Genomic DNA, 24,552 nt, shown 5'->3' on the forward strand with positions numbered 1-24,552 from the left:
TGCTTCAGGACAACCCAAACGGAAGGGTTGACCCAGGTGGGAGTCCTCAACACGTGCTGGGGAATCCAGGGCGAGGCCCCCAATGAGCAGAGAGAAAGGGACCTTAAAGGCATTACCCAGGAGCGAGAGGAGGGAAAGCCGAGGGAGACAAGGAAGGGAAGACGCGCGGCAGCAGCAGGTGGCAGTGTTGCAGACCCAGAGGCACCCTGAGACCCAGACCCTGCGCACCCTCCACTGGCACTGCCATCTGTTGCGTGCGGGCAAACACACCCCTCACGTGAAAGCCCTGCTGTGGAAAACAAAGGGTTGGTGTGCAAGGGAGAGGAGAAGGACAGGGTTAAACAGTTTCCAAGGACCAAAGCCTCCCGGGCCTGCAGGTCAGTCCCTTGACCCCTACAGTGATGACCCCAGCTTTGGGCACCGCCTGCGGCATCCTCTCTGCAAGTCCCCCCAGGGGCTGTGGGGGAGCGGACACACCTGACTTGCCTCAGGCTACAGAATTTTTGGGGACTTGCTGTCGGGGTCTCCGCCATCTCCATGCATGTCTGTCCTGGAACGGACCTGCCCCAACAAGGGGCCTGAGCCACGAGGGGTCTCTGTCCCCCCCCGGCCTCTTTCATTCCTGCCCATGCTGCAGTGATCCCCAGACCCACTGTGGGGACATCCCTGGGGCAAACACCTGCCCAAGAGGGTGGCTTCTGCACGGGAGTCTCCAGCTGGCCAGGGATGTCCACGGGAAAGCGGAAGGGGAGACCCCAGCAGGTGGCACCTCCGTGCACCCCTCCACCTGCAAGGGAGAAGAATAGTCCCCCCACATGCCGCTGTGGCCCTAGATTCAGTGCAGGACAGGCCCTTGAGAAAAAGCTGGGTCATGAACACCGACTCCACACCCCTGAAAGCAGGAGCTGAATCTCCCTGCCCGGGACTGCCCCAGGGAGAAGGGAAATCACAGGGGTCTGCAGGTCCATCTCCCCTGATCGGAGCTGGCACCCCCGACCTTCCCCGGTTGCTGTCCCCCAGAGCCTTCCCTGCCCCAAGGGAGGCACCCACTGTGGTCCAAGGACCCACCCGGAGTCTGCTCGTCTCTCCCTGGAGAAGAGATGTGTGTGGGGACGAGACACCTGACACCCCACTATTCGAAATTCCTTCCCGGTTTGTGCGCATCACAGGGCTGGGTGGAGGCTCCTCTGCACTTACCCAGCAATTTCTCTCCCACAAGATTTTCTTCTAACGCCACTGGGAGCAGCACTTGGAGCCCCCGCGCCATCTTCTGGCCAAGACAGAGAGAAGCTGTTTAAACAATGAGAGCGAAGGATGGACATTTTCCCAGTTAGCAGAAGTTACCGAACAGCTCTGAAGACACATTGCTCCTCCCCACTGAACGAAGGTTAGCCCCGGTGGCCTGGCTGCTGCATGCAAGGTGGGGTGAACTGCAGCGTGCCCTCAGCGAAGCGTCACGGGCAGTGGGGCTCAAAGGGCAGACTGAATTTTCAGGGCACCCCTTCCTGCCCCAGGGCTCTGATGGAAACTGTTTTTGAGCCACAGATCTTGGAAACAGCGCGAGAAGGATGGACCAAGGCCAACGTCGGAAAACGTCTTTAAAAATCTTTTTATGGGGCCTCCCTGGTGACGCAGGCGGTTGAGGGCCGCACCATGAAGTAATCCGCAGCCTCTGCAGCACGGGTTCAATCCCTGCAAGTCAGGGAGAAACCCACATGGTGCAGCAGACCTCTCCTGTCTCGTCCGCTGCTCCCCTCAGCAGTGTATTTCAGTCAATCTGCTGTTCTCATCCCCACTCTCTCTGGTGGATCCTCTCACCCCCTGCATCTCTGGCCTGTACCTCAGATCATGTATGCATAAATAAATATTTAAAAAATCATTTTATGGCGCCTCCCTGGTGGGACAAGGGTTGGGACGCAGGCTATGGGGCTGTCCATGGCCACTGCAGCGCAGGTTGGATCCCCGGCCAGGGAGATACCCAGGTGTACAGCAGACCTCTCCTGTCTCCCCGCTGCTCCCCTCAGCAGTGTATTTCAGTCAGTCTGCCTGTTCTGCTCCCCACTCTGTCTCCGGTGAATCCTCTCACCCTCCCAAGCATCTGGCCTGTACCCCAGTTCTTGTATAAAAATAAATAAATCTTTAAAGAATAAACAAATAGATAAATAAATAAAAAGGTGGACTGCGGTCCTCACTCTAACTTGACTTTAAATCTCACCCAACTTTCCTGAGAGTCTGACTAGCCTCCCAGTGATCATGCTATCAACACTGTCCCTAACTAAACTAAGAAACCAGTAGTTTTCACTGGCCTTGCGACTCTGCACACACAGCAAGCCAACCCTCCCGCAGAGTTCCTGGCAATGTGCCTTACTCCAGCATTTCAGGGCTCCCCGGGTGGGTGTTGCCCTAACTAGGGACACACGGGATTTAGAACAGCTCCTCTGCTAGGAACAAATATACCACCGACATTCTTTTTAGTCTAACAGCACTCTAAAAATGGGTCGCTTCCCTGGTGAAATGTACTCTCATGTCACAACCCCAAAACTTGCCATTTTACTACTGTTCCTCTTGTTACTAAGCCTACCACTCAGCGGCTGTCCCCATGACTTTGCTACAGGGCAGGGAGAGGGGCAGCCCAGACCCCGCAAACCTGCCTGCTCTAAACAGGTTCTGCCATCCTGCTTCCTTCCTTCCTCAGTCTCCTCTGCAGCTTCTTCTCTCCCTGCTCAGCTCCACTCTCCCTTGGGTGGGCAGGGAACCTGGAACCTCCCCCTTTCTGGGATCCCCGTTACAACTTCACCTGTGACCGAGGGCCCTTAGTTGCTGCTGTACTTCTCATTCTCCTTTTTAAATCTTTAACATACACAATCTCCTACTCAAATTTATTTCTTCTAACCTAGGGGGAGCGCCTCAAGTTTAAACTCCTCCTCCCAACAAACAGCTCACCCGTACAAGAGGAACAGCCTGTCCAGATGCCCCACCCATGCACTCCAGATGCCCCCCCTCGCCTCCTTCCAGAACCACCAACAGACAGCTCAGGGACTCGTGTCAGGGAGACCATCTCCCGGGCCCTTGGAGGTAGGGCCAGCTCTACATCCCACTCCAGCAGGAAGCAGCTACGGAAAATGGACATCCTCCCTTCAACTCCCCAAAAGATTTTGGGCTGGATATGGTCATGGGGGGATGATGGAGGACAAGAATGGAAAGACTGGAAAGGATGTGCCCCAAGGCCAAAACCTGACTCACACAAGGAGGTGGGGATGGAGGAAATGCACATGACCATTAACCCAGCTGTGGAGGATGGACCCTCAGGTGCCAGCGCCTTGTCACGAGGCAGGAGAGGCGAGCAGGATCCGATGCTCTAGGGAGTGGGGCACAGCCCTGAGGGGAAGGATGTGGAGACTGGCCCACCCCAGGATCTCTGGTCCTTTCTAGTGCTGCCTGTTGCCCAACATTCGCAACAAGCAGCCGCTCCACGGAGGAGTGAGCCTCAAGGAGAAAGGGACTGTGGCAGGGCAGGCTCCGCACAGGCCCGGGGCAGCCGTCCCCAGCCCGCCCGGGACCACCCAGGAGCTTCTTCTCACCAGCTCTCACCTCTGTGGGGCAGCAGCCTCCTGGCTGGTGGACTGTACCTGCCAGGACGTCTCCACTGATCTCCTAGGCGGAGGCCGCTCTCCTCAAGGCCGCCCGCTGCAACCGCGCAGGCCTCTCTAAGCAAACCTGTCCCCTTCCCTTTCCCTGAGAAACCAGCCCTGTAAACACAACTAACGTCTCTGTCTCGTGGAGAAGCAACCTGGGAAACCCCGGGTGCTGCTCAAACAGGGTCTGGGAAACATTTCCCAGAGTGAACCCAGGACCTCGCACTCCAAAACCCCATCCCCCCACTCTATTCCCCGAGGCCCACGGAAAAAACCCCGCAGTTCTGGAAGGACACTAGGAAAGATCTCTGGCGCCACCTAGTGCCCAGGACAAAATCACCACCTTCCTGATGGTGGGAAGCCAGGGATCCCAAACCACCTCAGGCGCTGAGGGGCTGGGCCAAGCCAAAGGGGTAAGAAGAGATTCCAGGCCAGTCAACTGTAAAAGCAAAACCAATCATGAGAGCTGAAATACATGTGGTTCTGCTGGCAGGACAATCACAGACACTGCTACTACAACTGTAATTTGATGCCACCATTAAATAAAATGCCAAATTTCAGTTAGAATTAGGGAAAATCAAGATGCATTTTACCTCTTCCCTGATTCCATACTCCCGTCTAATTGAAGGATAAAGGGCTGAGTTCAGTGAACAGGGAATGTTCAAGGTGGGGAATCTTCACAGGTTGGAGACCAATTCCAACTAGATGTCGTGTCAGGGATTGCAGCAGGAGAGGACCGCCTTGATGAAATTTTTCGGAGGGCTGAGGGGAAGTGGAGCCAGGTAGGAGTGAGGAAGACACAGACACCGTCTCTCATGCAAGTACCTCCTCCTGAGGGTCTCAGCAGGTCTTTTTTTATACCTAAGGCCAGTGGTGAGATGATATCAGTATAAGCATCAAAGCAGAACAGAGACAATCATTACATATTTTCTCATGAACATACAAAGACCCTCTTGATCTCATACTACAAAAGGACACTTCCTTAATCTGATTAAGAAAATCTACAGGGACAATGACTCCCTTAGGTACAACTCTTTTTCTAACGTAATCCATTTTCTAAGACAGTACAATGTTCAGTAACAATCAATCACCCTGTCAAGCCTTCCTAATTTCTGAGTGGACATGAAGTCCATTGTTATGCTATATTACTAAAATCAACCCATTCCCTAGTACTCAATTCCTCTAGCCCATTATCAATTACTTCAAAGTGATCTAAAGTAACTCATTAATACTGTTTAGTTCGACAGAAATCTAACTTTCAACTAGAAATACCGAACCTCCACACAACCTGCACACTGTTAACTTTTCGCATACACCAGGAGATGTGCTGTTGCTGCAAACAGGTACCCCCCGGGCTAGGCTATGATTTCCAAGCACAGCTGGTTCAGGGCAGCTTGTTCTCCAGAGTTCTCAGGGTCAAAACCTTTCTTTCCTAACTATATCTTTAACAATTTTTACTTCTTTTGTGACAGTTCATGTGTAAGAACAATAAGCCAATTGTCACCTGGGTCCGATTTAGGTTTTCACAGGCCAATGAATAGCTAACTTACTTCAGCATTAACTAGGAACAAAGAGGAGAGCTTCAGCAGGCTTTGCCATGGAGACTCCCTAGTTCAGATCTTCTTTGGGAGGTGCAAGAACTCCCCTCTTCTGGGAAGTACAACTTTCCCTCTTCAGGGGAGCACAGGGACCCCGCTTCTCAGAGTCTCTCCTAATGCCCCGACGATGTCAAGAGACAGCATGGGAGGTGCAGCCTCCCGCAGAGCAGGCTGGGAAGGGTGAGACCAAGTGATAGAATAAAGAGGGCTGCCTTCACTTGCTCATGCAAAGAGGAGGATACTAATGTACAGAAATGTCCAGAAAAACAGGTCCAGAGGCCCATGTCCGAGGCCTGTTACAATGAATGAAAGCAAGAAGTCACTATAAACAAGTGGGGGACACACTTGGAGGTCACAGGCCAGCTGGTGAGAGGGAAGACCCCGGAGAGGTCTGAGGAGAGAGCAGGGAGTCTCAGGACAGCTGAGACCAAAGACTGACACAGCTGAGGCAGGTCCACTCCTGCTGGGCTCTTCCCAGGGATGTTCTTCATAAATGCTCCAGTGCAGTGGCACAGGATGAAATGTTACTCAGGGATCAAGAAAGACAAACTCTCGCCATCTTCGGTAACAAGGATGGAGCTGGAAGGCTACACTAGCCGATGTAGTCAGAAGGAAGAAGATAAATAGCGGACGGTCTCACTGATATGTGGAATATAGAGAAACCAAAAAAAAAAAAAAATCAATCAAGAAAAAGACAAAACTAGCAAACTGACCACAGAGCTGAGGTGCACAGCAAAGGAAGGAGAGTGAGGGGGGCGAGACAGGAGAGGAAAACACAGTTATGGTTCATGGGTGATGTGGCGGTGGGAGAGCTAGGGGGACTACTGAAAGAAAAAAGAAATGCTCTGGTGCCGAGTGAGGCCTGGAGGCAGGGCACCTGAGAGCTGAGAGGAGACAAGAGGCTGCCTACACAGAAGAGCCTTCATGACTGATGCCCGAGGGGAAGTGTGGGCAGGGGCCTGGGTTAGGGGACTGATAGAAAGGATGATGTGGCAGGCGACGAATACTTTAAGACCACAGGTTTGGGAAAAACACAACAGGAAAGCAACTAAAAGGGAGGATGTGATCCCAGGTCTACCCGGGGCATGTGGCACTCCATGTACGGTTGGTATTAAAATTCTTCTAGCAAACGCCAACAGCTTGATAGCTTTGATGAGCTCTAGAAGTGAATCAGCCAGACTTTTGAAAGTTCCCAGAAGAATTCCTCCCTCATTCCTTCTCATGTGCCATCCCCCTCATACAAGCTGTTCTCAGAACACAGATAAAGGCCTGTCAGCCACAGAGGAACCATATTCCAGACAACTCATGTAATGCTTACTTATTGCCTGAATCTTACATGTCTTAGATGTGCCTTTCATCTGTCTCCCCCTGATCCATTTACCCTTGACATGGACTCCAGGTCAGCTCCTTCCCTCTAGCGTCCATGCTGCCTCCCATCACCTCCAGTGATCCTCTTTTCTCATCCCTTCCATCCCACTTGCTTCTTCTCTAATGCATATAGTTCTAGCACTTCAGAGCCAGACTGATTCACAGCTGCTCTTCCCAGATACTCTTTGGTGCCTGAGGAAACCTAAATGTCAAGTCCAGATTCCTTAGCCGAGCACATTGAAGATTGACTGACTTTTCCAGGCTCCCCTGTGAACGCCCATGTTCCAGGTGGGCAGTCTCAGAAGACCTAGAAAGAGTGGGTCACAGGTCTTGTTCCCACCAATAATCTCTTTAGCTACTGTTCCTGCTGGTCCTTGATGTTGGGGTCCCGAGTGATTCACCAGATCCAAGGCAGTCTCAGATACCCCTTGTCTGATTTCCACCCCTCAGTGTGCTCTGAAAGGATATTAGAACTTGGAGGAATTCAAGACTGAGGACTGCTAAGCGCCCGCAGGCTTTGTGGACATAGGCCCTATCAGCTGCTGTTACTAAGGACCCCTTGGCGTTCTTGAAAATTGTCCAGTATGGGCCTCCCCAGTGGCGCAGGGGGTGAGCGTTGGGTTGTGAAGCTGCCTGTGGCCTCTGCAGTGCCAGTTCGATCCCCGACTGCTCCCCAGCCACTGGCGGAGGGTCCCACATGGCGCGCCGACCTCTCCTGCCGCCCGCTGCTACCCTCAGCAGTGTACTTCGGTCCTTCTTCCAGCTCTTCTCCCCGCTCTGGCTCTGGTGAATTCTCTCATTCTCCTGCCCTTGACTGTACCCAGTGCTTGTATAAACAAAACAAACAAACAAATAAAACATGCCTCTATTAAAAAAAAATTAAGGGCTTCCCCAGTGGTGCAGCGGTTGAGCGCTGGGTTGTGAAGCTGCCCGCGGCATCTGCTGCGCAGGTTCGATCCCCGGCTGTTCCCCGGCCACCAGACGAGGGTCTCACATGGTGTGTAGACCTCTCCTGCCGCCCGCTGCTCCCCTCAGCAGTGTACTTCGGTCCTTCTGCCTGCTCTGCTCCCTGCTCTGGCTCTGGTGAATTCTCTCACCCTCCCGCGCTTCTGACTGTACCCAGTGCTTGTATAAACAAACAAACAAATAAATAAACAAATAAATAAAACATGCCTCTTTAAAAAAAAAAAAAGACAAGAAAATTGTCCAGTATGTCCTTCTTCCAAAGCATTGATGGCCAGTATGCACAGATCAGAGACAATGGGACTTACATACATAGATGTTCTAGAACATAATTCTGGAGTGGAACCCCCATCAAATTTGAGCACAAATATTGATCAAGAAATGAATTAATCTGTAATTGCTTAAGAAGTGCTCCTAACATTTTTTAGTGTTTCATTTTCACTCAAGGCTGAAGGGAGCGTTTGGTTGGTTCAAAAGAAGACAGAACTCGAGTAAAATCAGGAGAGAAATGTGTTTCCAGAATTAGGATGCCATTCAGAGGAAGTCCAAACACCAACTTCGATATGGTGATCTCATTTTGCACAGCCTTGGCTGGGCCACATCCCTGCTGCAGAAGCAGTCACAGGTCAAGTCACCTCACAGGAATTCACCCAGGAGATGTAGACTCAGAGAGTGTTCAAGAAGCCTGAACTTGAATAAACATGACAAAGGACTCTGAATGTTGTGCATCAGCATTTCTGTAGAATTTAGACGTTTTGGTCACACACACCGTACCACATCTACCTGGTTGTGACTTAGCCCAAACTCTGAGAAATGACATCTTTGTCATCTGTTGTCTAGAATTCTCAGTCTTCTGGCAGGGGCCACTGCAGCTGCCAAATGTAGAGATGGCCCAGGTATATCTAGGCAGAGGGATCTTCTCTGCTTTGGTGAGATTAAGGTAAACATGGGCTAATAAAGTGGGAGCCTACTACTTGGAATGAGGTGAAGTGATTTTTTCTTCATTTCTACACAAAATTTGACATACTTCGTATATGTGTAATTCATTCTCATGACAACTACTGCAGTCATGTCATTTTTCATATGGAACCACACAGACTTGTCACACCAGGTGCTAAAAAGGCATAGGAGAAAAGCAGCAGGAAGTAAAACTGGAAACTGGTTGTCCCTTCTCTGTGTGCAGCAGGAGAGGGTGGGGGATACATGGGCATGGCAGGACACAGACTTCTCTTTGACCAGGAAACAAAAACCTGAATGACTTGTAGTATAATGCATGCATTCTAATTAAGCAAGTGCCCCCAAACTATGGAAGCAACACTGATCTAAAATATAATTCCTGGTCTCCAAAACAAGAAATGGGCCTAATTTGAGAGAAACCAACATCACAAAAAAATCCAGATTTGGGAAGGAACGACGAGCTCCTGCATTGGATCTAAAACTTGGGACAGTGGAGTCTTCCATCAAGGGCTGCCTTCCAGGCCACCCCAATGGACAAAATTCATCATCACATTTTACTGTAGAGCAGTTGGTACTTTGACCTTTTGTAACTGGGTGGTCCCCAGGAAAGGGGGAGGTTCCAGGTTCCCTGCCCCACCCAAGGGAAGGTGGAGCTGAGCAGGGAGAGAAGAAGTTGCAGAAGAGACTGAGGAAGGAAGGAAGCAGGATGGAGCCAGGAGACCTGGAGAAGGCACATGGAGCCTAGAGACACGTGAAGAAACTGCACTTGTCCTTTGGTCGTGGACAGGGTGACACAGATGTGGGTGAGACCCGTGGTGAGGTGACCATGGTGGTTTTTGTCTTGATATTGATTTTGCTCTTTTCCCTCCAGACTTGTCTGGTTGTTTCTGCTCCTTTTCTTTGGGTCCCCACTGGAAGGTGCTTTAGACCGTGGCAGGCTTTGGGGCCTTTCTCTGGGCCAATTCCCTTTGGATGGAATTTTACCCACGAGGGGACGGGTCACTTTGGGTGCTTGATTTAGAAACTAGATTCTTTGCCTTTCCTGTATTGTTTCCTAATTGTATTAAAGTTCCATCCCATTAAAGTCTCCTATGTTTTGTGCTGATGCGGCGGATGGCAGAACCCATTTAGAATAGGCAGGTGTGCGGGGTTTGGGCTGCCCCTCTCCCTGTCCTATAACACTTTGACTAAGTGCTCTCCCTTCCTCACTTAGTCATGGGATCTGCAAATTCCAAGCCAAATTCCAGCCACTCCACCGGGATGCCTTCTCTCAAACCTCGGTCCCTTGGGACTTAGGCCACATAACGCCCTAAGTGTCTTGTCTAACGCCCTAAGCGTCTCGTCTTTCACTGCAACACTACGTGGCCTCAGTATCAGTTGGACAACGGTTCCCACTGGCCCAAACATGGCACTTTTGACTTCTCGGTCCTCACAGACCTCAAAAATACTGTCCCCGCAATGGAACATGGTCAGAGATCCGTAGGGCCAGGCTGGCTTTCTCTTGCGCCCCACCCCTTCCCTCCTTCCTGCAAACCTGCCCCACTTTCTAAGTCTTGAGACTCCTCTCTCTCTTCGCCCTCTCCAGACCCTCTTCTGCATTCTCTGATCCTGTAGATTCTCAGTCTTCACCTCCTCCAGCTCCACAATCCAGCCCCTCCCCCCCTTTATTTTCACCTCCCAGCCGCCACACCCTCTCCCTGCTGATCCTCTTCTCCCTCCCCGCAGGGAAGTGAGTGGAAACTGGAGGAAGAGTTAGAGTCCAAGTTCCTTTCTCTGTCTGATCTCTCCCAACTTGAAAAGCGTCTTGGCTCTTTCACAAACGATCCGACTACCTACACCTAAAAATTTCATTATCTTACCCAAGCCTATGACCATACATGTCATAATTACATGTTCTCTTCTCTTCCACCCTGACCTCTGACCTGTCCCCTAGCCGGTCTCCAACCTATAAACTTTCATAAGCTCAGAAAGATTACCCCGTCTGCCTCAAAAAACCCTCCTGACTTCCAAAGGCTGAGGATGGTCCTCAAACCCCTATCCGGGATCTGCTGAACATGGCCTTTACGATATTTAACAACCGGGAGGAACGGGACAGGGCAGAGAGGGAACTCCATAGTCGCCAGAAGGCTGAGCTTCAAGCTCAGGCCCCAGTAGCTGCCTTGAGACCACCAGGCCCTGCTCCTCCAACGACCGCAGCGCCTGCTGCCCGACAGAGAATGACAATGGGCCCCATGCGCCCCAACCAACGGCTGCCTAAGCCTGCTTCAAATGTGGCTGAGAAGGCCACTGGTCCAGACAGTGCCCCACCCCCCGCCCTTCGCCAGGACCGTGCCTCATCTGCAACGTCCAGGGTCACTGGAAAAGTGACTGTCCCTCCACACCTGGCTGTGGTGGGCCAGTCCTTCCAGTCCCTGCAACTCTTGCCACCGGCAGTCTTGGGTTCGGCGGCTGAGGACTGAAGAGGCCTGGACTCATCAACTCCAATTAACCTTTGAGGAGCCCAGGGTAACGGTCAAGGTAGCAGGTAAGTCCATCTCCTTTCTGGTTCACACGGGGGCTAGCTTCTCTGTCCTCCCCTCTTATTCCGGTCAAGTTTATCCTTCTCAGGCCTGGGTTATGGGTGTGGACGGCCTTCCTTCTCAGCTCAGGACCACTGGTCCGCTCTTTCCTAGTTATGCCTTTTTTTTTTTTTTAAAGAGGCATGTATTATTTATTTGTTTGTTTTGTTTATACAAGCACTGGGTACAGTCAGAAGTGTGGGAGGGTGAGAGAATTCACCAGAGCCAGAGCGGAGAGCTGAACAGGCAGAAGGACCGAAGTACACTGCTGAGGGGAGCAGCGGGCGGCAGGAGAGGTCTGCGCACCATGTGGGACCCTCCTCTGGTGGCCGGGGATCAGCCGGGGATCGAACCGGCGCTGCAGAGGCCGCGGGCAGCTTCGCAACACAGCGCTCAACCGCTGCGCCACCAGGGAGGCCTTCAAGTCATGCCTTCTTGCCCCACACCACTCCTGGGTCACAATCTTCTGACCAAACTCAGGGCTACTCTCTCATGGTTCCACCACCCTAGCGCCGCTCTCATCCTCCCACGGCTCCAAACATCTCCTAATCCTTCTCAGGACTACCCACTGTCTCCTTCCACTGTCAACCCCATGTTCTGGAATATCTCTATCCTGATTGTTGCCACCCATCGTACCCCAGTCCTTATTCGCCTTAAGGATCCCTCTTCTTTTCCCTCTCACCCCCAGTTTCCAATTTCCCTCACTCACCGTCAGGGTCTCAAACCCATCAGCCAACGACTCCTGGGAAAGAGACTCCTTACTCCTGTCAACTCACCCTGTAATACACCCATTATCTCCATTGAAAAGCCTGATGATTCTTATCCCCTAGTTCAAGACCTTCGCCTCATTAACGAAGTGGTGGTGCCTATCCATCCCGTAGTGCGAACCCCTACACCCTTCTGTCTCATATACCGTCTTCTACCACACACTTCTCTGTACTTCACCTCAAAAGTATTTTTTTACCATCCCTCTAAATCCTCCATGTTACTTACTATTTGCTTTTACTTGGTAAAATCCGGACACACAACTCCCAACAACTGGCCTGAGCTGTCCTGCCTCAGGGGTTCCGGGACAGACCTCATCTGCCTGGTCAGGCATGAGCTAATGACCTCTCATCATGTCATACTCCACCCCGCACTCTCCTCCAGGATGTCGCTGGCCTCCTCCTCTGCCGTCCTTCTCTGCCACTATCTCAGCAACACACTGCACAACTCCTCACCTTCCTGTGCTCAAAAGGATACTGTGTCTCCCCATTCAAAGCCCAACTTTCAGTTCCCACAGGCGTCTATCTGGGTCTTCCACTAACTCCTTCCTCCAAACAGCTGACGGTGGACCACAAATGGGCCATTCGGGACCTTCCCTCCCCTGAATCGGCAAAACAAATCCTTTCTTGGCTAGGTTTGGTTGGATTCTTCTGTCATGGGATCCCTAATTTTGCTTTCCCAGCGAGGCCACTGCAAGACGAAGCAAAAGCCTCCTAAAAAACCTTTCCAATCCCCCGGAAAGTCCGCAGGGTCACACATTTCATTCTTTAGGCACCTGTCCTTACCCTTCCTGATCCAGAAAAGCCTTTGCTCCTATTCACAGCCGAACATCGGGGTAAGGCGGCGGGTGCCCTTTCCCAGCCTCTCGGGCCAGCCCTGCGTCCTGTCACTTATCTCTCCAAGCAGATGGATCCCACCATTAGGAGCTGGCAACCCTGCCTTAGAGCCCTGGCGGCAGCAGCTCTACTCACCCAGGAATCCCTCAAACTTACTCTGGGAAGACCCACCCAAGTGCATTCCCCACACCGCCTTCAGGCCCTCCTGTCTCCCCGCTCGCTCTCCACTCTCACTCCTGCCCGCTCATAGGACTTCCATGTGCTCTTTATTAAAAACCCTCTAGTGAGTCTCACTCAGTCTAATTCTCTCAACCCAGCCACTCTCCTGCCTGTCTCTGGCCCCTTCTGCCACTCATTCGTGTCCTAAAATCCTGGACGAAATGCAAACCTCCAGACTGACTCCTTTGTCAGATGCCTCCTGTGTTTGTAGACGGCAGATCTTGTGAAGATGCGTGCGGTCAGCAGAGGGCCGCCTAGGCCACGTTACCATCAATCAGCTCACCAACTGCGTGGACACCTACCCGGATGATTGGCCTCTCCCTACTCAGCCAACTGCTCCAGGAACACGCAGACCGGTACTTCCCCAGTCCTGCCTCAGATCTCGACCTCCTCAACCAACCTTCCCCACCACTGCATCCGGGAGACCAAGTCCTGCTCAAATCACTTCAGCCAAAGCCACTGCAGCCTCGGTGGACCGGCCCACACACGGTTATTCTCACCACGCCTACAGCGGTAACACTTCTGGGACACCCCTCCTGGCACCATCTGTCAGGGGTCAAACGTGCCCCCGAAGACAAACAGTATGTATGTCGTAACCTGGGTCCTACTAGGATGTGCATTTCTTGTCAAAATCTCCCTTAGCTCAGTGTCCTGTGTATGGAAATTCAAAGTTAGGGAGACCTTTGTCTCAGGATCCACTGAGACCACCCACTAGGTGGGTACTGTGGAGTGCCCACAGGCCGGATGCACAGCACCCATCACTCTCACCCTAACTCTTTCATCGATTACTAACCCTATGAACGCCTTGTTTTGTTTCTTTACCATCAAACCTTAGATCACTGCAAAAATACCTATAGAGAATATGGGGGTTGCCCTTACCAGTCATGCACAGTGCACCTTCCAGACAAAGGCCAAATGTTCTCTCTGGTCCGTCATAATACGGGCTTCAATATGAATCAAGTTAGCTCTGCTATTTCAGATCCTTGGGACTAACGTTGGGTACAGGGAGTCCAAGCCACAGTGTGCACTGGCTGGCATTCCTATCCAGTGGCAACACTGTCCATCTCAAGGGAATATGTCCCGACACAAAATGCCACAGTCCAAGTCTCCCAGGACATCCTCCATTCAGAACAAATACTATAAAATAAGCTAACAGCATCAGAAAAGACCGAGACAACCCTCAACCTGGATTCATATAATCCAAAAAGCTATAACCTTCCTAAATGACTCTTGTGGGACTAACACCTCCTCTTGTTTCCTCTGTGCGTCCCTTCAGAGGCCTCTACTGGCAGGAGGTCCAATTAATCTCAGTACCACTACCACCAAGATAACGGATGCTGCTTGCCAGACTCCCCAACTCTCAGTCCCCCTATGGGACTCCAATCACAGCTACCCCTGCTAGCAAACTGATGCCCTTGTCAGCTTTCATTCCTGTGCTTCTAACATTTCGGTTACTTCTGTGCTCCGAACAACAGCAAAAGGAAACTTTTTCAGGTGCTGTTGTAGGACAGGGAGAGGGACAGCCCAAACCCCCAAACCTGCCTATTCTAAATGGGTTCTGCCATTCGCTGCATCAACACAAAACATAGGAGACTTTAATGAAAAGGAACTTTAATAAAACTAGGAAACAATACAGTACAGATAAGGCAAAGAATCTAGTTTCTAAATGAAGCACCCAAAGTTACCCGTCCCCTCGTGGGTAAAAGTCCATCCATATGGGTTTGGCCCAGAACAAGGTCCCAAAGCCTGCCACAAGTCTAAAGCACCTTCCAGTGGGGACCCACAGAAAAGGGTCAGAAACAACCAGACAAGCCCGGAAGGAAAAGAGCAAAATCAACATCAAGATAAAAGCTGCCATTATCACCTCCCCACGGGTCTCACACACATCTGTGTCACCCCGTCCACGACCAAAAGACAAGCGCAGTTTCTTCACGTCTCTAGGCTCCATGTCACTCCTCCTTCTGGCTCCATCCTGCTTCCTTCCTCAGTCTCTTCTGCAGCTTCTCCTCTTCCTGCTCAGCTCCACCCTCCCTTGGGTGGGGCAGGGTTCCCTCTCCTGGGGACCACTCTGTTACAGTGCAATGGCTCGCTCTCTCGGTGTATTAATTCTGCTACTCCAGGCCCACGTATCCAAGCCCTCGCGGTCCCACAGTTAGCTCTGTACGGACGGTCTGAGCTAGGTTGGTTATTCTCACCACATCGGACTAAGCAGGCGGCCTTTCTCCCAATCATGGTTGGAATTAGCCTGGCATCATCAATAGCAGCCGCAAGAATGGCAGGTGGGGCCCTGGGACACAGCCTGATTTCTGCCCAGGAATTTCATGAAAGAATAGATACCTCCTTAGAAAAAAACCTGTGTCTTCAGCATCATTACAAAGACAGCTCACCGCCCTGGCACAGGTCACTCTCCAAAACCGGTGGGCTCTGTACTTGTTAACAGCTAATAAAGGGGGTACCTGCCTGTTCCTCAGGGAAGAATGTTATTAATAGTAAAACCGGGGACTCCAACTCTCCGCTGACAAGGTTTCAAAATCCTAGTGTCATGGCTCCTCCCACTCTTGGGGCCAATACTAATGATCACCTTATTTTTTCTTTTCTCTCCTCACCTCCTAAAATTCACACAGGCTCGCATTCGGGAAATGTCTCCTACCACCTTTAACCAACTCCTTCTCCACCCATATTCTCGCGTCCCTGCAGAAGACCCTCATCACCAGGCCTGAGCCACCCCCTTGATTTTCGCCCTTTTCAGCCAGAAGTAGCCAAAGAGAGAACCTTCACCCCTTTTCCTATCAACAAAAGGCTGGTATGAAAGGTCCATGCAGAAGCCTACCAGGAAGCCCACCTGGGGGGCAGGAATGCGGATACCTGCCTGGAGGACTCAGACAGTGAGACTCCCCCCTCCCCCTAGAGTCTCTTCTCAGACAAAGAACCTCTACCTGCCCCAGAAGACTCCCCCTGCCCAACAAACTTTTTCCTGCCAGAGGAGCCCAACTTCCCACCTGACCCCTGCTCACCCTTTAAAACCCTGCTTCCCCCTAACAACGTGCACGGCTTCACTGACACCCACCTTGGGTGCACGAGGTCTGCGCGGGGCGCAATGAACTTTCCCTCCCTTTGAGAAATGTAGCCTGGCTATCCTTGTCTTTACCGTACCAAACCTTTCAGTCACAGCCTCTGCGAAAGGGTCAATCAACCCTTGCTGCTCTGGGAAAGATGTGACTGTTCCCTTCCCTCATGCCTGTGCTCACGTGCTCTCCCGGGTTGCCTGAAATGCATAAATGAAGGGCTGCAGAGACCCTCAGCAGGACGAGGCCCGCACCCTGACCCAGTGTCTGTGTCTCCTCATCCCCCTCCCTTATCATTCTCTACAATTGCGCCACCGCCGTCCCATCCTTCAGGAACCCCTGACACCCAGACGGCTGCGGCTGGCTCACAACAAAAGATTTCATCTTTGTATCATTATTTCCAATTTTCCATTGTTGTGAAGTGAAGGGAGACTATGCACCAGAAGACCTGCCTGCGTGCACGCTCTAGGCCGGCAGAGGGTGGAAAGGGAGGCCGGTCTAACTGTTATAGGGCAGGGAGAGGAGCAGCCCAAACCCCTCAAACCTGCCTATTCTAAATGGGTTCTGCCATCCGCTGCATCAACACAAAACATATGAGAATTTAATGGGAAGGAACTTTAATAAAACTAGGAAACAATACAGGAAAGGCAAAGAATCTAGTTTCTAAATGAAGCACCCACAGTCACCCGTCCCCTCGTGGGTAAAAGTCTATCCATATGGGATGGGCCCAGAACAAGGCCCCAAAGTCTGCCACAAGTCTAAAGCATCTTCCAGTGGGGACCCACAGAAAAGGGTCAGAAACAACCAGACAAGCCTGGAAGGAAAAGAGCAAAATCAACATCAAGATAAAAGCTGCCATTGTCACCTCCCACGGGTCTCACCCACATCTGTGTCACCCCGTCCACGACCACAAGGCAAGTGCAGTTTCTTCACGTGTTTCTAGACTCCATGTGCCTCCTCAAGGTCTCCTGTCTCCATTCTGCTTCCTTCCTTCCTCAGTCTCCTCTGCAACTTGTTCTCTCCCTGCTCAGCTCCACCCTCCCTTAGGTGGGCCAGGGAACCTGGAACCTCCCCCTTTCCTGGGGATCACCCTGTTACACTATCAGGCCAATTAGCAATTTGCCTGAGCTCACTGAAGATGGTGACCCTTCAACACTGCTAAGAAAGAGGGAAGCAAAGATGCTCTTATGAATAATCAGATACAACTTAGGAAAGTCCTTTAGAGATCAGTGGAGGTAGTCACTTAGTCATCAGAATAATAAATAATTTTAAAACTTGTTTCTCCCATCTAAAGTCTGTGCCGTCATCGGCTTGTGCGGACCAGCCTTTTTCACTCACATGCACACAAACACACACACACACACACCAACCATACACGAACTACATGCACCTATGGTCACATACGCACACCACCCTGTTATAGGGCAGCCCTGATATTGAACGGGTTGCCTGGCTGTGGGTCCTCACCCGTGTGCTTAAAAGGGACCCATTAATACTCCACTACAGGCACACACAGAAGGTTAATGAAAGATTTACTTACAAGGGAAAAGGAAATAAGGAAAATGTACAACTCAGGGAGAAAATAGGGAAATAAAGTCTTTAATGCGTCCTACCCGATCCGCCGACCTGGAAACCCAAAGGCAGGACGCTGCGAGCTGGCCCAGAGCCAAAACGGGGAACCCCTCCAAAGCCCACGGGTTGGCTATATATCCACCTGGCTGCTTAACCCCACCCTCAGTTCCCAGCCACCTTCCCTTGGGTGGTGATGGGATGTGGAGTTCCCAGTGTCTTTGGCTTTGACCTGGGGTGGGGGTGGAGTCCACAAAGCCTGTGTGGAATTAGCCTTAGGACAGCCTTTCCCCACTAAGAACCCCACGCACACGCTAAATACCACCACCGACCCACTCCCATCGCTGCCTCAGAGTCCACAACCCACAAGGCGCGGGCTCCCGAAGGAGAGCCCCGAGGCAACCCAGCAGGAGAAGAGCCAGAACCGCTTCTGTTGGTCAATCTTTACTGGTTACTCTCACCCTTCACTCCAGCGATGCAGACTTTGGGGGAGAGCAGGAAGCCCCGGGGAGGCAGAGCCAGCCGGTGGGGAGTGTAGGACTGGGCCTGAACACAGAGCATACCCCAGGGCCGGGCAGTCCCTCCCGCGACGGTGTCCTGGCCTTCACAACCCTGGGAACAGCTGAATTTATGGTCCTCTTTTCTTTTCCTTTAATAATAAAAGAGGAAACGAAACTTGTGTATAATGTGGATGCTATTCTTGCTATCCGCATTATATATAAAATACAGACTCTGTTTACTCTATAACACACATCTTTCCCCTTGATAAATAACTTCAAAATATCTAGTATACATGCCTTGACCTTGTCATATACATTTGGTTTTCTTCATACATACATACATATATATAAGTACATACATATATATACTCACGTCTGTAAAACACAAGAAACACATCCTCAACAATGACAACTGAACAAATGCAATTTTGGTTTAAAAAAATGAAGTATTTCTGTGAAAGCACCAGGCAGCAAACAAAAGCCATAACTGCTAGAAACTTCTTCCTCCCCTGGGCTAGACACAGGGCCCAATTCTAAATATGTTTGGTTGCCTAAACAAGAAAGAGGGTCTAAGGAGGCGGTCAGGTCCCTGCTTTTGTTTCTTTTCCTGGGATGTGACTAGAGTTACAAGTAAGTCATTACATTCAGAAGGACACCAAGGTGTCCTGGTGATGCTTCAGGGACAGCAGAGACCCGCACAGGAAGGGAAACACAATGGCAGCAGGCCACCATGGGGCAGAGCCTGGCCTGCCTGACAGCCTAGCTAAGTGCAGAGCCATCACGTGTAGCACAGTCTTGCTATTACTCTGCTCACTGTGTAAACAGAAAGGGTGCAGCAGATTCAAGAGTGTTCAGTAGTGCAACACTTTAGTAGCCTGACTGAGCCAGATGTTCCGGTGCCCTGTCCAGGACTCCAGCACAGAGAGACTGGGATGTGGGGAAGAGGAAGGTTCGGAGGCCACTGCTTTGCACTGCTCACTGACTGGGGTCACTCAGCACAGTCCTGGCTTCAGCTCAAGATCCAGTGAGGCCATCGAGCCTATCGCCTGTTGCAGCTGCCCAGAAGGTCTTCACTGTTCTTGTAACAAGTGCTGGAAGCCACTCAGGAGGGCCACCCCTGAAATTGGGAGCACTCCCTGTCTGTCCACTTTCCTGCCCAGGGGGAGGTCAGCCCAATGGCTGCAAAGTCTTCAGCCACATTGTGGAGCAGCACACCTTTCTTTCTCTGCTCTCCACCCTGGCTCCAAAAGGGAACTGAAATGCAGGGTGAACTCCTGATTTTTTTGTTTAATGAGCTCCCACTTCCACATCCTCTGCAGTAGAAAAACAGAGGCAGCGGGTGGAGCAGAGTCCTCAGGCAGTGGAGCCATAGGTCTGGATCTAGGATTGGGGTGGGGGCAACCTAAGGAGAGCTGGCCTCAGGAAATCCAAAAAGTAAACACATGAATTGGTGTCCCTGTTCCCCCTACTATAAGACAAATCAGAGAGAACTGTTCACCTTACAATCACAATGGGAAAGTTTAAACAGCTAGTTTTTTTGGTAGAGTGGAGACATAATTGAGTTTCTAAAAACATTCAGTCAGCTAAAATACAACAAAAACATTCTGTAGCTAAACATTCAGTTAGCTACATTCCAGTCCTTATCAGGTTTGAGTTCTAGCTGCAACTCATACACCAACCAGCCAGGACCTCAGACAAGTCACTTCATCTCTAAGCCTCCCTCCTCCTATCAGAGAGCCCCCAAAATCCTGGTATGAGGGCAGTGTGACTTAGAAATCTGGGTGACAAGAGGTACCACTAAGAAGTACTGTAACCTTGACCATCATGTCACCTCCCTAGGATGTGAAATAAAGGAACTGAATATACTGGACAGAATCCAGGGCCAATGGATTCACTTACTCCCCAGGATATCACTGGCCACGGCTGAAGCGACCCCTTCCCAGCCCAACCCACCAGAATAAAGACAATCACATCAGAAACCTAATGTACGAGCACAGACCACATTCAACAGCTTCTGCTATGAGACAAGATAGTTAAGAGCGGAGAAAGGTATGAATTCAACATACAGCTAAAATCTAAGTCACAAATGAACTGTAAAAGCTCCACTCCCTGAGAAAAGGCATTTTCCCATGGGATACACCCAGACCACCGAGAACACATTTGACAGTCATTGGTAATAACTGGCCAAGGACATTTTGAAAATCCTAGGTCTGGGGCTTGCTGCATCACCTACACTCAAAGTCAACTTAGGAAGTCAATTGTTAAAGGAGTTGAGTGATACTTGTTTCGGAAGGGAAAGAAAAATCAACTTCTGCTTGCAGCTCTCTCACTAACCTTCTGGAGGAATGTGAGTGTGGCTTCCTGCTCAACAGGAGGGTGTTGACAGAAGTGCAGAGAGCCCCATGCAGGTTGCAGTGAGCACTTATCACAGCTGCTCCACAGGGCAGGAGGGCAGCCCCCTACAGAGTCCGCAGGGAATGCTTTCCTGCCAGGAGAAGGACAGAGGCCCAAATCCTTCCAGGGAGGTAAACAGGTTACTGGAAAGGCTTTGGAGTCCATTTTCCTTAATAGCTGTGGACTTTCGGCAAGCTGCTCTTCCTTCAAGTCTCAATTTTCTCATGTATAAAATGGGACCAGCAATAGCCACTGCTGAGCGTGGTTTACAGATGAATGAAATCACAGATCTACAACACTGCACACAGTAAAAAAAAATCAAAAAATGTTGGCGCACAGGGGGTTCCTCAATGGCTCCCTGCAGATAAAGTGTTTGGGAGGAGTTGTCTTGAGTTGGAGAGGGCCAAGGCTGCCCCTGAAGTCCAGATACACCAGAAAGTCTATCTGGACTTTCTATCAGGTGTATCCAGATACACCTGATACAGGTAATGAAGGCCAGGCAGACTAAGGAATGTAGCAGGACTCTGCAACACCTCTCCCATCGTGTAGAGACTGGCAGTGATTGCAGACTCTCCAGAAGAAAGCTCAGAGAATCCAAACTTTCCAAACTAGCCCAGTGCATTTCCAAACACTGGACACCAGTGGATACCAGAACATCCAACTTACACCTTCTTCAGGATTTGGAATTTGGGATCCCTGTGAAAGCAAACAGTGGCATCAGCCACATTTTCAAGACTAGAAGGAACCACATGTGGCAGAGAGTAAACCAGGGAACAGCAGAACTAGATGTGAAAACAAGAAAGTGCTGCCTCCATCCCACAGGTTCCTTGCTACATCTTAAACAAAGCTGAAAGGCGCCGGATTATCACCAGGAGTTCTTCCCTGGTCAGTCAGTGCATGTGCCCAGACACCTAAGGGCGCTATTGACCATCTGGGCTGAAACAAAGCCTTCCGCAGAGTGCTGACGGGGGCTTAAGAAGACCATTTCTTATTGTGTCTCACAGTCGAGGCTTTGCAAGTGGTTAAGACTGGGACCAACGGAGCACTAACATGTATTCCAAGCCCACTCGCAGCGAGTTTTGTATTAAAAAGTCAACTATTTGGGGCTTTATTCCTCCCATTTCTTCATCTACCTACTACACGCGTTGAAGTAGATAAACTGGAATAAACACACTAAAATATTTTTCATGCTTCTCTAAAAGTCTATTTTCTTTCTATCTACCCCAGCCTCAAATGAGAATTTTTTGTTTTAGACATGGAGCTCAGAGGCCTCGTGGGAGAAACCTCCCAAGTATCATGGCTAAATGGAGAAACCTAAAATGAAAATCCGAGGAATATGCCAACTTATATTACCAACAATTTAGAAAAATGAAACACATAGAGTCACTGGTTTCCCTCCCTATTCAATCACAGCCTCGTAGGCCAGCTAGAAAAAAACTTGTTTCCACTCAGAAGGCAATTTAGGACAACCTGAACCAATACAGTCCCTGGCATGGCCTCTGCTCAAATTACGGAGAGACTTTCATTCTATCAGATGTGGTTTGTACTGATAGTTGCCAAAGCAATTAGCCAACGGGGAGCCAAGAGGGGAGTCAAGAGGGGAGCCGCCAGTCATTGTGAACCCGCAGTCTGATTTGGGGGCCTCTCCTGGTGGCGCAGACTGTTGAGCATCGCACTTGAGGCTGTCTGCAGGCTCTGCAGCACCAGTTCGATCCCGGCCGGCCTGCGAGGGTCCCACAAGGCATGGCAGACCCCTCTTGTCATGCCCGCTGCTCCCCTCAGCAGTGTATTTTGTGAGTCTGCCAGTTCTATTCCCCTTTCTGTGGTAGGGGAGACAGAGCAGGGAGCACAAAAGGCAGATGGACTGAAAACACTGCTGAGGGGAGCAGCAAGCAAGGCAGGAGAGGTGTGCCACCCCAACTGGGTTTCTCCCTGGTGGCCTGGGATCAAACACATGCTACAGAGGCTGTGGATAGCTTCATAGTGCTGTGCTTTATCTCTTGTGCCACCCGGGAGACCCCACATCATTCTTAAAAGATGTCAGTGTGAGCTATCCTGATTTTCCCCGAAATGGAATAGAGGGTGCCTCCATCCTGCCAGATACTTCCTGCAAACATCCCCATTTTAGAAGTAATTGCCTCTTCTCTGAAAAATAAGCAACTGCTGCCCAGGCCAGTGACATCACAAAATGCTTCCCTACACACACACCCTGCTCTCCAGAATGCACGTAATATAAACACACACCTACTTCCCCCACCCCCCGCAACCAATCTGTCATTCCTAAGTGATGTCTCAATGTACTTACATGTTGGATTACATATATATCAAATCTAAGACAATGTATGTTTGAAGGCCACTAAAAGGTCAATACTGTAGTATTTCAAAGATCCTGAAAATTGTATTGCTGCAGGTAAACCAAAGGCAGAAATACAGTATTAGTTAATGGAAGTAACTAAGTATTATCAATTGTCAGCTCTATGGAGATTTTATCCAGGGCCAACCAAGGGGAGGCCCCTAGACAGGAGAGGCAAGACAATTTCTGCATGTGAAGTCATGTGAGAATTTATATTTTTCTTGTGATCATGCAGAGTGTTACAACAGACGATAGCAGGAACCTCTAAAAGAGGGTCTAGTGTCACTTCAGGGTCCCCAGAGATAGTTTAGGTACAAAAAAATGGATGGCAAAGCACCAATACCATGAAGTGTTTTGCAAAATTCTTTAAAATACTCCGGCATTATTTTGAAAGCACTCAATATTCCGGGCTACTAAGAGAACAAAAAGTGTGTAGTTATTGAAAACAGTCAAAACTATTTCAGATATAAGCTATCGAGAACAGCGCCTGCTGGTGATGTAACATTGTGTAGACAACCACCTGAGTGTTCTCATCTGTTACAGAAAGCCTTAAAATGGAGGAATTGGTTAATGCTGATGGGGGACAACTTATGATTAAGTACATGTCCAGATGACTACATTAAAAATCAATAAGCATGGGCCTCCCCGGTGGCGCAGCGGTTGAGCGCTGGGTTGTGAAGCTGCCCGCGGCCTTTGTGGTCCCAATTCGATCCCCAGCTGCTCCCCGGCCACCGGAGGAGGGTCCCACATGGTGCACAGACCTCTCCTGCCGCCTGCTGCTCCCCTCAGCAGTGTACTTCGGTCCTTCTGCCTGCTCTGCTCCCTGCTCTGGCTCTGGTGAATTCTCTCACCCTCCCGCGCTTCTGACTGTACCCAGTGCTTGCATGTATAAACAAACAAATAAATAAATCTTAAAAAAATTAAAAAAAATGAATTAAAAAAATTGGACACAATTTCAAAGGAAATGATGCACCTTATGCACTTCTTTGGCAGGACGGACACTCCCAGGAGTGGTTCCGAGAGCCCGGCTTCATGTCCTCGTACACCCCGGTGCCCATGCCCTGGATGTGCCTGGGGTGTCCCCCCAGAGAAAGAGGGCGCACACGCACGGGAGGAAAAGCACTTTTCCAGGGGTCTGGCCTCCGGGACACCGTCCTCCTGGGGAGACCCGGGGTCACGGGCAGGCACGCGGCGGGGCGGCGGCCACGATAAATGGGCACAAAGAACGGGAAACTCTTACCCGCCGGGCCGGTCAGGGCCGGGAGCTCCGCAGCCCGCGTGTCCTCGGGCCACGCCGCGAGGGACGCGAGACCCCGGAACGCAGCCCCATCCGCGTCCGGAGGGAAACGGCGCGCGTGCTCCAGGGTGAGCTCGGGGTCTCCGGGAGAAAACGCTCGGGGACCCGCGGAAGCCACACCCGGGGCGGGCGCACGTGGCGGGGGTTCCGCAGCCCACGACAGCCGTCCCAGGGCGTCACAGCGCACGGAACTCCCGGAAACGCGGAGGGGCGGCCGTCGGGGGGCTCGCCCGTGTCCAGGGCGGGGACCCCGCTCCCCTCGCCCCCAGCCTCGCCCCCGCGGACCCTCCTGGCGCCTGTTCCGGGCCACGGGCCCCCTCACCCGCCTCAGGCCTCCCCCGGCGCCTCCCCGCCGCGCCCGCCCCCGCTCCCGCACGCGGGCCCTCAGCCTCACCCCAAGCCCAGCCTCGGCGACAAGGCCGCTCGCAACCCGCGGCGGGGGAGCAGCGACCGCGGAGGCCCCGGGCCCCGGAAA

At 51.2% G+C, this 24,552-nt stretch overlaps 1 long non-coding RNA gene across 6 annotated transcripts; it reads right to left on the reverse strand.

Annotated features, from left to right (window-relative positions):
- Positions 1-549: 549 nt before the first annotated feature.
- On the reverse strand, positions 550-24,552 carry LOC119250722 (uncharacterized). Of its 6 annotated transcripts, none has more exons than XR_005126404.2 (4): positions 17,995-23,698; positions 4,229-4,496; positions 1,198-1,290; positions 550-787 (listed from the first exon to the last, which is right to left on the reverse strand). It is a non-coding gene; the product is annotated as an uncharacterized LOC119250722 (long non-coding RNA). The 6 variants fall into 6 exon arrangements; XR_008552692.1 differs by lacking the exon at positions 550-787 and adding an exon at positions 24,472-24,552 and having other exon boundaries at positions 1,134-1,290; positions 17,995-18,182; XR_008552691.1 differs by lacking the exon at positions 550-787 and adding an exon at positions 23,754-23,988 and having other exon boundaries at positions 1,134-1,290; positions 17,995-18,182.

This window comes from Talpa occidentalis, unplaced genomic scaffold (genome assembly GCF_014898055.3).
Source record: "Talpa occidentalis isolate TD23 unplaced genomic scaffold, MPIMG_talOcc4v2.1 talOcc4.18, whole genome shotgun sequence".
NCBI classification, from domain to species: Eukaryota; Metazoa; Chordata; class Mammalia; order Eulipotyphla; family Talpidae; genus Talpa; species Talpa occidentalis.